Source organism: Polypterus senegalus, chromosome 13 (genome assembly GCF_016835505.1).
Source record: "Polypterus senegalus isolate Bchr_013 chromosome 13, ASM1683550v1, whole genome shotgun sequence".
Lineage (NCBI taxonomy): Eukaryota > Metazoa > Chordata > Cladistia > Polypteriformes > Polypteridae > Polypterus > Polypterus senegalus.
Genome location: NC_053166.1, coordinates 15,674,257 through 15,686,576, shown reverse-complemented (window position 1 = coordinate 15,686,576; position 12,320 = coordinate 15,674,257).

Below are 12,320 nucleotides of genomic sequence, written 5' to 3'. Positions count from 1 at the left end.
CCTTAAATCACCGCTGGCAATGTTCTCATTTATGCTAGCAGGGCATTCTGTATCAAAAAGTAAAATAAAAGATGAGGATGTGTATTTAGCTGTCTGGGCAACCCGATAAATAATCTGCTTTGGAAAAAAAAAAAAAAGAAAGAAAAAAAGAAAAAAACAGACCATCAAATACGAGTCACATTTTTGTCACCTTCTGGTTAATCTGCCACTGGTTTTTGTGCCTCGTAGTGCAGGGTGAATCACTCAGGTATTAAAATCCAAAGCTGCTGGCTTCAGACTGATAACCTCCAGAATGGTGCCGGATTGATCAGGCGCTGTCCATGGTAGTGGGGGTGATCTGCTGTGGTGGGCTCACTGGCTCTATAACAGCTGCCCCCATAGCTCAAGTGACAGCTTTACGGCTTTCTGCAGTGGCGGTGGTGGGGGGGTGTGGGGGTCATAATGTGGGGGCTTACAGTCCTTTACTGATCCCTCGGGCCGCTGAGCTGGAGGAAAAGGTGCAAATCAGCACATGCCACACGTAATCTTCAGCATAATGTTTAATAGCTGCGAGGGGCAGACGGTGGAAAGTCAGCTTCACAGGCTAAGGCCGTGAGGAGAAGAATTGGGGAAAGAAAGAAAGAAAGAAAGAAAGAAAGAAAGAAAGAAAGAAAGAAAGAAAGAAAGAACAAACTAGGGTCCAGTCAAGGGTTAGTTCCAGTATTGCAGCCAATATAGGGTTAATTGGATTTGAAAAGTGAAAGAAAGAAAGAAAGAAAGAAAGAAAGAAAGAAAGAAAGAAAGAAAAAGAAAGCTCAAAATGTATTACATATGTTTAACCTGAGCCATCATGATAAGCATGTGAGTTATTTTTCTGCAGGTTGCTCTTAAGGACCCTAATGCTGTGCTTCAATGAGTTTGAGCTGAAACACAATGGAGGTGGCACAGTGGCACAGTGGCAGCACAGCTCTCTCACAACAAGGAAACCAAGGCCCCATCCAGGGAGCCCCCTTTGTGAAGTTTTCACTCAAACCCGTATCTGCTTGGGTTTCCTCTGCTGGACTGGTGATGCCAAGTTAGCCCCTGATGTCTGTGTGAGTTCAACCTGTGATAAGCTGGCACTCTGTCCAGAGATTGTTCCTGCCTTGTGCCCAACGCGTGCTGGGATAGGCTCCAGCTTCCTTCTGACTCTGCTGTGTATATAGGTGGGCTTAAAAAATGTCAGTCAGTCATTTTCTAACCCACTTAGTTCTGAACAGGGTCGCTTAGAAAATGGATGGACGTAATGATATCAATAGAGCGGCACAGTGGCATCGCTGCTGCCTGGCAGTAAGGAGACCAGGATTGTTTTAAAAGCCCTAATGCTGTGTTTCAGTGAGTTTGAGCTGAAATACGATGAAGGTGGCACAGTGGCACAAAGACAGCACTGCTGTCTCACAACAAGAAGAACGCTGGTGTTAAGCAGGTGGTGAACAGTGCCTGCTCTTCACCAGACATAGCACTTTGCATTCTGCCCAAAGAATTCAATTTTTGCGTCACCAGACGAGAGAATCGTTTCCCTCGAGTCCTTCACACTGTCTGTCACGTCTGCCTTTCACTCAACAGTGTCATCTATCTGTCCTCTCTACTGCTCAGGTTTTCCCCTTTCAGCAGAGGACTTTGAAAGCTCTGACAAAGTGACCCCTGGGTTCTTGGTCTCCTTCCCTGACTAGGGTCCTTCTTGCTCGGTAACTCAGTTTGTCAGGATTGCCAACTCTAGAAGAGTCCTAGTGGTCTTTCCTAACAGGCAGAAAATCCTTTGTGAGTTGTGGCGATTGTACTGTGGAGACCCCTGATATTGTATGTGGCGTACCACAAGGATCTATTCTGGGTCTGCTGCTTTTCTCAGTCTATATGCTTCTGTGAGGTCAGATTATCTCAAAGCACAAGGTGGGCTACCACAGCTATGCAGACGACACACAGCTCTATTTATCGATAGCATCTGATGACCCTGATGCTCTTGGCTCTCTGATCCAATGTCTTTGCAGTATTTCAGATTGGATGAGTAGCAACTTTCTCAAAATAAGTAAGGAAAAAACAGAAATCTTAGTGAATGACAAACATGGACGTAGCGAAAGCATTAGAAATAAACTTGATCCGTAGGCCAGGAGGAGGTAAAGACTTTTGGGCACAAGTGTCAAACTCCAGTCCTGGAGGGCCACAGTGGCTGCAGGTTTTTATTCTAACCATCTTCTTCATTAGTGACCTGTTTGTTCTGCTAATTAAACGGTTTTGTCTCCTTGTATGAGACACCATACTTTGATGCTGGGAGTCTACGGAGAGTTTCTTGAACTTCATGGCTTGGTTTTTTGTCTTGACAATGTAATGTGAATCGTGGGGCCTTCCATACACAGATACACGTGTGTGCCATTCCAAATGACATCCAATCAATTCAGTTGGCCACAAGTGGACACCAGTCAAGTTCTACAAACATCTCGAGAAGAATTAAAGCATATAATAATAATAATAATTCATTTTATTTATAAGGCACTTTGCATTAGTAGTAAATCTCAAAGTCAGTCAGTTATTGCCCAACCTGCTATATCCTAACACAGTGAGGTCTGCTGGAGACAATCCCAGCCAACACAGGATGCAAGGCAGGGCGCCAGCCCACCACAGGGCACACACACACACATCAAGCACACACTAGGGACAATTTAGGATCACCAATGCACCTAACCTGCATGTCTTTGGACTGTGGGAAGAAACCCACGCGGACACGGGGAGAACATGCAAACTCCACACAGGGAGGACCCGGCAAGCGAACCCAAGTCTCCTAACTATGAGGCAGCAGCGCTACCACTGCACCACCGTGCCTCCCAGATAGATAGATAGATAGATAGATAGATATGAAAGGCACTATATAATAGATAGATAGATAGATAGATAGATAGATAGATAGATAGGAATGAAAGGCACTATATGATAGATAGATAGATAGATGTGAGAGGCACTATATAATAGATAGATATACAGTATCCAACCTGCTATATCCTAAGACAGGGTTACGAGGGTCTGCTGGAGCCAATCCCAGCCAGCACAGGGCGCAAGGCAGGAACAATTCCCGGGCAGGGCGCCAGCCCATCGCAGGGCACACATGACCACATACTAAGCACAATTTAGGATCACCAATGCACCAAATCTGCATGTCTTTGGACTGTGGGAGGAAACCCACACAGACACGAGGAGAACATGCAAACTCCATGGTGGGAGGACCAGGGAAGCGAACCCAGGTCTCCTCACTGCGAGGCAGCAGTGCTACCACTGCGCCACCATTTAACAAAGACAAAACAAGATAAAAACGGAGATGAAACAACAATAAATAGTGGCATTCTTGTTAATATGCTTTCCTTAATAGAAAAGTCTTTACCTTTTTTTTAAAAACAGCCCACAATCTGTTGTGTTCTCAGGTTCTCTGGTAGGGCACTCCAGAGCCATGGAGCAGCCACTGTAAAGGCTCGGTCACCCATTGTACTAAGATTGGTCCAGGGGAGCAAAGGTGGTAGGTATTTGCAAAACGGAGGTTTGTTGTAGTAGATTGTAATATAAGGAGTTCTTTAAGATATTGTGGAGCATTTTCATGAATACACTAATGAGTGAGCAAGCAGAGTTTGTATTCAATATGGAGGTGATTAGGGAGCCGATGAAGTGACCGAAGGATTAGTGAAATCTGCTCGTATTTCTGTAGCCTCATCAGGATCCTTGCAGCACTATTTTGAATGTTGTTGTTGGCCTTCAGTGGCCTCCTGACCTCCCGTTGTTTCGGTAGCACGAGGGGGACCTACACCATATTAGGCAGGTGGTTTTAATGCTGTGGCTGCTTGGCGTATATTTACAAAGGATATAAAAAAAAATTGCTCCTGGCTACGGCCTGCCGTACATCTTTACTAAACTGATAAGAATGCACGGCGCATCCGAGTTGGTGCAATTACAGAATCGGTGTCTGCAGAAAGAAAAGAAAAGCAAAGCACGCGTGCTTTTTATGTATCTGATGGAGGAATCCTCATTCTCTTCCTATGCCGGCTCCGTAAACCACACATTCCCGGCTGCAGGGTATTAGATGATAAATCATTGTGACATGTGGTCAGCTGTGGGACCGGTGAATGAAGGAATAAAAAAAAATTGCAAGGTGCAAGGACGTCACGTGTCTCGGAAAATAAATAAATAAATAAATAAATAAATAAATAAAGCGCCTGATTCCGCGCCACTTGCGCTGTTCTATTTATTCTAAAATTTAAATAGCGGACCAAAGAGCATAAATAAGTTCAAAAATAACTCAGTCTCTCTGACGTTCTTCCTTTTCTTCTTAAGCAGCTATAAATAATAATCCGGAGGATTACTACGTTTTCATCAGACGCTGGCTCTTTTGCCGTGACCGGTTGTCTTCCACGAAGTTGCCACAAGGCTGATAAATAAAAGTCCTGCACGCCAGTCTGCCTGCGCGCCGCTCACTGCGTGTTGTTCCTTTTTTTTTTTTTCTTCTTAAACTTGGGATCCGAAGAAGCTGAGCGCTCTCAATCTGAAATTCGAGGGAGCCATCAATGCAAGAATCTCCAACTTGTTTATTTTAAGAAACGAGTCGAGTTCATTTCCTCGTACAATGGGGTGAACTGCCACGTGAAAGGAGGGTGTTCATGTTAACAAAGGGAGCCGCGCTCTGAAGGATTTGGGGACTTGTAGGAAACAATGAGCACAGTTAAGAAAGTGACCTGGGTGTTGACTCCGCTCACAAGGTAATACTCCTGATGATTAAAAGCACGTAGAAAAATCTGATAAAAACAGTGAAGGAGGCAGCGGCTGAATGCCTAGTAGCCTCACCGTGTTAAATCTCCACTCAGTCCATGACAATACTCCAGCTGAGCAATGAGCAATGCTGTGTTTGTTTATTTGAGTTAACCTCCAAAGCTTTACCAAGACTGAGATATCTAAAAAGAACAACTTTCAGGCCAGGGGCTTCTCTGCATTAAGGGCAAGTAAGGACAAGTGAGGCATTGGCCCCCTTCTACCTTCCAGCAGATGGCGCTGCTGTACAAAAATGAAAAGTAGTCGGTTTTGTAATAATAATAATCCATCCATCCATTATTCAACCTGCTATATCCTAACTACAGGGTCATGGGGGTCCGCTGGAGTCAATCCCAGCCAGCACAGGGCGCAAGGAAACAAACCCCAGGTAGGGTGCCAGTCCACCGCATGGCACGCACACCCACACACCAAGCACACACTCGGGACAATTTAGAATTGGCAATGCACCTAACCTGCATGCCTTTGGACTGTAGGAGGAAACCCACGCAGACATGGGGAGAACATGCAAACTCCATGCAGGGAGGACCTGGGAGGTGAACCCGGGTCTCCTAACTGAGAGGCAGCAACACTACCCACTGCACCACCGTGCCACCATAATAGTAATAATAAAAGTAATCATAATAATTGTTTACATAATGTGGCGGGCGGCCAGGTCCTATGCATGGCTGGGACGCCCCTTCTACATATGTTCCTGGGGAGCAACCATTGGCTTCTCAGTACCTCCCCTGGGACGCTTGGTGGCAGCCTCGCTGGCTAACGATGGTGCCTCAGTTTCCCAAAGGGCTCCATGGGAGATGGAGTTCTCCACACCCCTGTGAGGATCTGGGGTGGCTGCCAGGGGGTGCTGCATGGGTCCCTGAGCCGGCCTGGATGACTCTACAGCCCCACCCGGAAGTGCAATCAGAAACTGGTGATCAAGCACCTGGAGCACTTCTAAAAAGGGCCAACAATCACCACTCAGGAGCCAGAGTCGGGAGGTGGAGGACAAAGCCAGATGGGTGGAGTGGTGGTGCCAGAAGGAAGGGTTTTCTGATTTACTTTAAGTGCTTTTGGGACTGAGTTGTGGCTGGGGTGTTCACGGGTAAGACATGCCCTCCAGCTGAAGAAAAAGTCTCTGTGTCTTTTGGCACGTGCCTCAGTGTGAGTCTGTGCCGGGTCGGGTGCTATATAGCGTCCTAATCACAATTTATATAGCACTTCTCAAACTAGTCAAAGCGCTTCAGTGAGTGGGGAGCCACTCCATCCACCACTAATGTGTAGCATCCACCTGGATGATCTGACGGCAGCCATTTATGTGCCAGTACTCTGACCATACATTAGCTGTTATTTGGTGAAGGGATGAGAGATAATTAGGCAATCAGATAATTAGGCAAACAGGGGGATGATCAGGGGGCTAGAATGACTTGGCTATGGTGGACAATTTAGCCAGGACATTGGGATATACTCTGCTCTTTACAAAGGATGCCCAGGGATCTTTAATGACCACAGACAGTCAGAACCTCAGTTTTACGTCTCATCTGAAGGACGGTGACAGCTTTTAGAGCACAGTGTCCCCATCACTGCACTGGGGCATTGGGATCCACTTGCAGACCACAGGGTAAGTTCACCGCACCCACAGCCCGGGGCTGGATTCAGACCTTATAATAAATCAAAGCACATGAGAACCTCCCCATACACTGGCCATGGGTTCCAGCTCCAGGTGAAGTTGTCAAAATCAGCACAAAAAGTACACACATTTGACAGCACCTTATGGTTTCTCACAGCTTTTATGGAGGAGGTTTAATGACACCTGGAAATAAAGTGACAGGGCTGGAGAAAAGGCGGACATGACATCAGAAACAGAGCGACGGTATTGAAGTCATCAGGAGGAAGCAGGAAGTGAGGCGATTTTATGGAGCGACACGGAGGTATTCTTCGTGGGAGATCGGCACAGTTTCTTGCGGTAAGGACTTTTATTCCAGTGTTTTCCTGCAGGTGTAAAAGAGGAAAAAGCATTAGTGCCATCCTCCAAATCCCCATTTCTCGTGGTTTCACGTGCCCTTTGACTGTCCCCTAGTCACGCGTGTGTGACACCCTTTAGAGGCCTTAAGCTCTTAAATGATCATGGTCCCCCACCCAACCTCTATTATTACTGTTTACTATTATTTTATATATATATGTTGTCACACACGTGTGAGTAGGAGGCAGCTAAAGGGCCTAAGTAATAGTAATTCTACACCAGACCAGGGGATGGCGAGGTGCACTAATGGTCTCTCTCAATCTCTTGCAGACCTTTCTCGGGAAATCCCACACGGCTCTAGTGCCTCCAATGACGTCACTTCCGGGTCCGAGCCTATTGATGACGTCAGTTCCTGTCTCGATGACATCACTTCCTGCCCTGACCTTTAAAGCTGCCATCTTACCTCCACATCATCAGTTCTGTTTTGGACTCAGTCTTGTGATCATCTCACAATTATTTCAATTACCTTTTGTAGCCAAGGCACATTATACGGGTGGCTGCCCCAAACCTTTATGATGTTTTCGTGTCATTCTTGTGACATCATTTTTTTCATTTAATGTAGTAGCCCCTTCGTTGTGGAAACTGGTTCAGCTGCACCATTTGCAGTTTTGCATCCCATGGTCCATGGTAAAGTTTCATTGGTGACCCCACCACACCACCTTCATGCCCTAAACATGTGCTTATTTTGCTTAATGGCTACTCCAGCCCTGCAACCCCTACTGGCTCCATCAACACCTCCTTCACAATGTGATAGTAGGTGATTCATTTAATTCAATTTCACAAAAAAGGAAATAAACAGAAGCTACTAGAATTCCCACCACAGACAGTCAGGCCCTCATCTGTATGTCTCATCCAAAGGACGGTGCCATTTTTACAGCTCAGTGTCCTCATCACTGTACTGGGGCATTGGGATCCACATTCAGACTACAGGATACATGCCCCTTGCTGGCATCACCAACACCAAGCTTTTCTCCTAGATGGTCTCCCATCCAAGTACTGCCTGGGTCCAAACGTGCTTTAGCTTCTGGTGGATGACCTGTTCTGAAGTGCAATACAACTTAGATACATCATCAGTGATGAACCCGGGGTCTCATTCTGGTATTTCTGACCATCATTCCCCCTCACGTGACAACCCAGCAGGGGATGATAGGGTGTACTGTTACTAGCTTGGGGACAACCAGAACTCATGTGGTGCCACCATTGTATGGCAATGCACCTGCCAGGCATTACCAGTTTAAATAAAAAAAAAAGTTTCCAACTAGTGTAAACCCAGTTATGCTCAGAACAATAAAGACCCATACCTTTTTAAACAGTTGAAGTGCCAGGGTACACTATGGTGAACATTTTTATTTTGCTCTGGCAGGGCCGCACTGTGTGACGCCAGTGGCTGGGCATACTTCACATGAGCCTGGTCAAAGTGCAAGCATCTTCAAAACCACCTGCTGCTGCACAACGAGAAGCGTGGAGCGTCAGGCTTCATTTCAGCATAGGGACATCCCAAATTAAAACTACGACAGAGCAACTTACTAAAGTAAGTCAAGAGAGGCGGTGTCGGCTTAGCCAGCAGGGGCGTGTCGTGGGGGTGTTAATGAAGCCCCCACATCAGGAGGGGCGGGGCGCAGTGCACAATTAGAATGAGAGTAATGTGAGAATCAACGTGAGTTAGAAACTACTGGTGGCTTTAGTTGATTGGAGGAGGTAATAAAGCTCTGCATATTAAGAGTCAGATGACGTGATATATTAGCTGAGGTGTGGCAATCAGAAAAAAGCATAAAAATAGAAGTAACTGCTCACTCCATGGACTGAGATATTTGTGAATAAAGAAATTGCAAATAAAGAAATGTTCTCTATTCTCATTTGGGCTCAGTCACTGCCTACTTTAAAGAAAGAGAGGTGATTAGAGATTGTGTGTTTTTTATTTAAATGCATTGGCATTGTGTGATGCGCCTTCCTTTTTTTTCCTCGACATAACTCAATATTTTAGTCTGTGGCTCTGGGTCATAAATCTCTGCTGCTGGTCCCAAACTACAATGATGCCCAGTGCATAGCTTGGCGTCCACATTCCCTCTACACGGGGTGTCACACATTCTGATCGCACACAAGCCTAGTTGTCCGAGATTTTGGATACAAGCTAAATCTTTTCGTGGTGCCGCTGATTTTAAAACATTTGCACTATTATTTCAGCTCGACTTTTTGTTAACTTATCTTGTCTTGTTTGACTTTGAGACCCCCCGGTAATAATTTTGACTTTGATCTTTAGTAACACCTGTCTTTCATTTTGTTCCATCGATTATTTCTCTGCTTTTTCCATTACTGGCAGCAGATAACAATAAAAAAATTAAATACGTTGAAAACAAGTAATACATGCATAAAGTATGAAATAGGATCCCCAGGATCTACAACTGAGTTTTTATATATGGTAAAAAAAAAAAAATCATAAAACAATAAAATCAGTATTACAGGAAAGAATGAAACCATTAAAAATGAATGAGATGCTACTTGGGCAAATTTATTTCATTTTCTAACAATATAAAAAACAGACTTTCATAAGTAATTTGAAATTGACCATCTTCCAGTTTCTATGTGCCCATAAGCCACAGGGGAAGAATTGCATAAAGTAACAGAATCATGGGAAAAACATGCTGCCCACACACACACACACTGCTGTTTTGGAATAAAATCCTGAACATGGAGATATAAAACAGAAAAGATTAACCCTACGTTTTCAAAAACTGGCTTGTAATTGGTGGAGACGGGAGTACATGTTTCCTGTTCATTACTGTCACGTACATCTGGGTTTGACTATGGTAAGCAATACCACCCCATGACGAGAGTGGGTGCTGTCACTAATGGCATTGTTTCTTACTGTCCCTATAGCACAGAGAAAAGGCCCAGTGATGGCAACTGACTCCACTCCTTCCGCTTTATATTCAAGAAGCTCACAGAAGGTGGCGTCTCATCGTGCAATGTCCTTCGACAGAAACAGAGTAGAGAACAATTAAATCTCAAGACTATCAAGACAATTCCATTATAAAAATGTTAGGAAATGAAGGTGCTTTCTAAATAAGGAGGATTCTGAGCAATTAATTCATACATTTATTTCTAGTAGGATTGACTACTGCAATGCGGTGTTCACTGGATGTTCAAACTGTTCTTTATTCAGCCTCCAGTTAATCCAAAATACTGCTGCAAGAATTATTACAAGAACAAGAAAATATGAACACATAACTCCAGTTCTTAAATCCTTACACTGACTCCCGATTAAGTTTAGGGCAGATTTCAAAAGCCTCCTTTTAACATATAAAGCCTTAAATGGCCGAGGTATGGCTTACTCGTCTGAACTTATCATGACTTACAAACCTGAGTGCACATTAAGATGTCAAGATGCCGGTCTGCTTATGATTCCAAGGATTAATAAAATAACAGCGGTAGGTCCAGCTTTTAGTTACAGGGCCCCAAAACTGTGGAATGATCTGCCTGCTACTATAAGAGATGCCCCTTTGGTCTCAGCTTTTAAATCCCGGCTGAAGATACACTACTTCAGTTTAGCACACCCTGACTAGAGCTGCTGATTAAATGTACAGACAGCATTTCTGTTGTTAGTCATTAACACTAAAACAGAAGTAACGTGAAAGTTATAATTTGATGCTAACCCTCACCTATTCTGTTTCTCTTCTCGGTACTCAAAGGTGGCACTTGGTGCCACGGCCCACCTGCCAAGTTGTTTTGCCTGCCTAAGGTAAAGTCATCCCTGATGGAGGATCACAGGAATTGTGGGAAAGAGGGTTCCTTTAATCAGATTAGTGCTATTTCAGCTGTGGAACGGCCAATAGGGGGTAACAGCTTGATGAACAAGGTCTCCAGGACTCTAAACAAATCCAAATCCTACTATGTGATATCATCTACTGTTAAATTCTGCTACGTACTTCTAAAATTTTTATTTGTATACTGTACTGAGGATTTGTTCTGTGTATTGTATTGTATTGTATTGTATTGTATTGTATTGACCCCCTTCTTTTTGACACCCACTGCATGCCCAGCCTACCTGGAAAGGGGTCTCTCTTTCAACTGCCTTTCCTGAGGTTTCTTCCTTTTTTTCCCTGCTGGGTTTTTTTTGGGAGTTTTTCCTTGTCTTCTTCGAGAGTCAAGGCTGGGGGGCTGTCAAGAGGCAGGGCCTGTTAAAGCCCATTGAGGCACTCCTTGTGTGATTTTGGGCTATACAAAAATAAATTGTATTGTATTGTATTGTATCATGGAACAAAACGCACTGCCTGGTGTCGGAAAGCTCCATCTCAGTCGCAGGTCATTGATCCTCCAACAGGATAAGGAGCCAAAACACACAGCGAAAATCACCCATGAATGGCTGAGGACAAACTCTTGGACTACTGGAGGTAAAGAATTTAGGGGTAATCATTGACTTAGACTTGAACTTTAAATTATACCTTAATCAGATTACTAGGACTGCATATTTTCACCTAAGGAATATAACAAAAGTTAGACCTCTTAGAACTGTCAAGATGCTAAAAATTTGATTCAAACTTTTGCTTTTGGTTGACTAGATTACTGTAATGCACTACAGTACATACGCCAGAAAGACATCAAACAACTGCAATAAGGGAAGAATGCAGCAACCAGCATCTTAACTAAAAAAGAAAATCCGAGCACATCACCCCTGTCTTAGCGTCGTTACACTGGTTACTGGTGTCATTCAGAATTGACTTTAAAATGCTACTGATAGTTTATAAATTATATATATCTATATTACTATATTTTGGAGTCCCCCTACACTCCAAAACAGAAATCTTTGTGATTGGCAAATATGGATATAGCGAGGGCTTTAGAAGTAAACTTAATCCCTTAGGTTTAATATTCAAGGCAGAGGTAAAGAATTTAGGGGTAATTACTGACTCTGATCTAAACTTTAACTCATACATTAACCGGACTACTAGGACTGCATATTTTCCCATAAGGAATATAGCAAAAGTTAGAACTTTACAAGACGCTAAAAGATTAGTTCATGCTTTTATTTTTAGTCGACTAGATTACTGTAACTCACTCCTAACAGGACTACGTAAGAAACACATCAAATGACTGCAATAAGTGCAGAATGCAGCAACCAGACTCTTAACTAGAAAAAGAAGTACTAGTGTGTTATACCGTGTTTGCCATTATGAATATTGTGACAAGTCAAGTAAAATGACACCTTTTATTATCTAACCAAAAAAGTTTAAAATATGCAAGCTTTCAAGGCAACTCAGGCCCCTTCTTCAAACAAGATGTTCCACAGACCACCAGAATTGAAGTCCAGCTAGAGCTCTATACCCACTGGATCGTGGACTATCTTACAGACAGACCTCAGTATGTGCGTCTTGGGAACTGCAGGTCTGACATTGTGGTCAGCAACACAGGAGCGCCGCAGGGGACTGTAACCTTCTGGTCCTGTTCAGCCAACATACATCAGACTTCCAATATGACTCGGAGTCCTGCCACATGCAAAGGT